At 42.6% G+C, this 2981-nt stretch overlaps 1 protein-coding gene across 4 annotated transcripts in view; it reads left to right on the forward strand.

Annotated features, from left to right (window-relative positions):
• arhgef25a (Rho guanine nucleotide exchange factor (GEF) 25a) overlaps positions 1-2981 on the forward strand; it is a 42612-nt gene that overhangs the window by 11245 nt on the left and 28386 nt on the right. The gene's annotated exons all lie outside the window — the stretch shown is intronic.

The raw sequence follows: 2981 nt of genomic DNA on the forward strand, positions 1-2981 counted from the left end.
CACACACACACACACACACACACACACACACACACACACACACACACAAACTTCAGAGCAAGTGAAAAAAGTTCTACAGAGCACAGCACAGTGTGGAACCGGAAGGAGGACATGGATCATGCATTCTTCCAGTAAGGATAGAGAAGAGGGAAAGAGCCTGCATGTGATTTGGAAGGTGACTGTCCTCATCATGACGAGTTCATGTCACTCAGTTATGTGCAGCACGTGGATGAATGAATCACGCGGGGGGTCGGGGGTCGGGGTGGCTGTGCTACGCTGAAACATTCCTCGACCCAAAACAGTGGGGAGCAGAAGAAAACGACAACAATCCCCAGCAGCACCCCTGTCACTGTCTTCCCCTCCGTTTGCAGTAATGACGTGCAACATAAATAGCAGCGGTCCACCAGAGTAGTGTTGAGTTAAAGCAGCAGGTGGCATGATATGTAATAACAACAAAGTCAGATGAGCAGGCACAGTCGTCCATAGGCAGCCATGGTTGTTTGTAGTTTATACAAAACTCAGGACTCGGTGTAACCTTGAGCTTAGAGCAGGAAAAAAATCGTCTTAATGTTCCTACCTCTTTTGGTCTTTCTTCTCTGTTCGTTTTGCCATCTTGTACACATGCATGACCTCTGCCACTGTGGCTCCAAGGCAAAGTTAAAACAACAGCGGTGTCTAATAGCAGTGTACGATTTTATGCTGTGGTGGCACGCTGTGCGTTTGTTCCCTTTTACAAGCGTACATCAAAGTTGTAAACAGTGGACATACCCTTTGAAGTTCAGTACTTAGCAGGGGGGGCTTTCATAAAGTAGATTTTCATATTGCTGGCAAGCATTGTTGAATGCATACCTTAGATTCCTTCAGTTTAATCTCTTATGTAATAGATATTCTCCTTTTCCATGGCCTGCAGCTCCCGTCTGCATCTCTACCATGTTATCATAGCAAATACACACACACTTAGATCAAAATATATAAACATGTGGGGGACTGGAGGAATGAAACATTTCAGGCTATTAAAAGAACTCTCAATAAACCTATAGCAAGAACATTATCCCAACAGTCAGGATTTCCTTAAATATATATTTTATTTTATATATATTTTAGTGTATTGCCAGGGATGGCGGGGGGTGGGGTGGGGGGGGTACTTTGGTCCACTATGAAAAGATGAGATTTTAAATTTCTATTTTGCAAGCTGAACAAGAGAAATATGAGCACTCTATCCTGTCTGTAAAAGCCATGTGTGCTCTATGAAACCTCCTCATAGAAGAAAGCACATTTTTCATGTTGCGGCTGGCTTTTGTGCTCACATACTGTACTGCTCTCTCCATTAATCTGCACAGCAGTTTCTCTGATTAAAACATGGGGGTCCAGGGTCAGTTGTAGACTTTTATATTATTGAAAAACTGTTTCTCTCTCTGTCTATTAAAAAACCTGATATTATTCGATTCTTTCCTTTCTTTATAATTGTATCTCATACTTTTGTGAGATATCACATATCTGACTTTCCCATTGTTTTTACTGTGGCGTCTACAGGACAAATACTGAATAATGCAGACTTTTTTCCGTTCTTCTCCCAAGACATTGTTGTTTCAGGTGAGGCACGTAACTGTATCAATTACCATCTATTTGTCTAAAGCACACATTTTTTCAAAAAAGGCCCAAAGTGGTGCCTGCACTGTCTTAGCTGAGATAATCAGAGCGGCAGCTTACTATTAGCTCCCACATCCCTAACTCTGATATCAATAGCAACAAAAGAATTTCCTCTTTGTTGTCATTTTTTAAAATCATGACAGGCCGTCTTTGCTCTATTGTCATGGACACAACTGTTTACGATGCATTTCCATCATTCATTGATTCCAAATAAAAAAAAAAGCCTGATGACTGACTTAAGAGGAAACTATCATGTGCGGTGTGATTCATTCCCCTACTTAGGCGTAATGGCACTTACTTGCAGGCCGGGTGATCACATGCACTATGCTATTATGTCACACCATATGTGTTCCTAGTGGATGCCTATCGCTTAGACCAGCATACTCACACTTGACTTTTCAATGGGTAAGCTAAAATAAGTTCAGCTGCTCACAGACTAAATGAGTCGCACGGGACAGTCTTCAATTCTGAATCTGACCCGTTTGCTTATATGCAGAAAGAGACTGCAGCTGAATCAATGTGGCATCATGCTAGCTACCCTGCCGGACTTTTTTCACATCTTAATCAATATCCAGTGACACGAGTGCAGGGGCAGCGGAGTCCTTATTAAGTTAAGAATGTGTGAATGGGTGTTATTTGCGCTGTGTGTGGATTTGTGTTTATCGCAATACCGACGAGCACTAGAAGGTAGGAAGAGTTGGAGGAAATGTCTGACAGAAGAGCTGGGATTATTGATCTGGGCACTACTCATCGAGATGGAGAGGGCAGGAAGATGGACAGGTGGGGAGATGGGTTTAATGAAAGAGAAAGGCATGTATCATTTTAGCTCTGATACCAGCGGTAGTCTGCACAGCGCATTAGCAGATTGGCTTCCAGAGGGCCATTAGTGGGGCCTGCTTCCCAGCAAAGACTGTTGACAAACCATTTGAAAACAGATGGTATGCTTTGTCTTATATTGTCCACGGTGAGCTGAATTCACAGCCCAGACGGCATAAAAGCAGGTAACCTAATTATTTATCAAATGATTTATCTGAACAGAGAGTTTGGGGAAATATTTTGTAATATGTAAAGGAGAGGTGGAATGGACAAGTGGACAAGCACTGACAAGGCCCTGACTGCAAACGTCTGTTCACGCCTTTTTGAGCGAACTTTCAAATCTTGCAATCAGAGGAAGGAGTTCACATGCTGTAAAGACTACTGATGATGGAACCATCAATGTTCTCCTCACACACACACACACACACACACACACACACACACACACACACACACACACACACACACTGATAATGTTAGGAATTACACCCATGCAATTTGAGCTAACACGTCTT

The sequence above is a fragment of the Pundamilia nyererei genome, unplaced genomic scaffold (assembly GCF_000239375.1).
Source record: "Pundamilia nyererei isolate P.nyererei 1_Seehausen unplaced genomic scaffold, PunNye1.0 scaffold00047, whole genome shotgun sequence".
NCBI lineage: Eukaryota > Metazoa > Chordata > Actinopteri > Cichliformes > Cichlidae > Pundamilia > Pundamilia nyererei.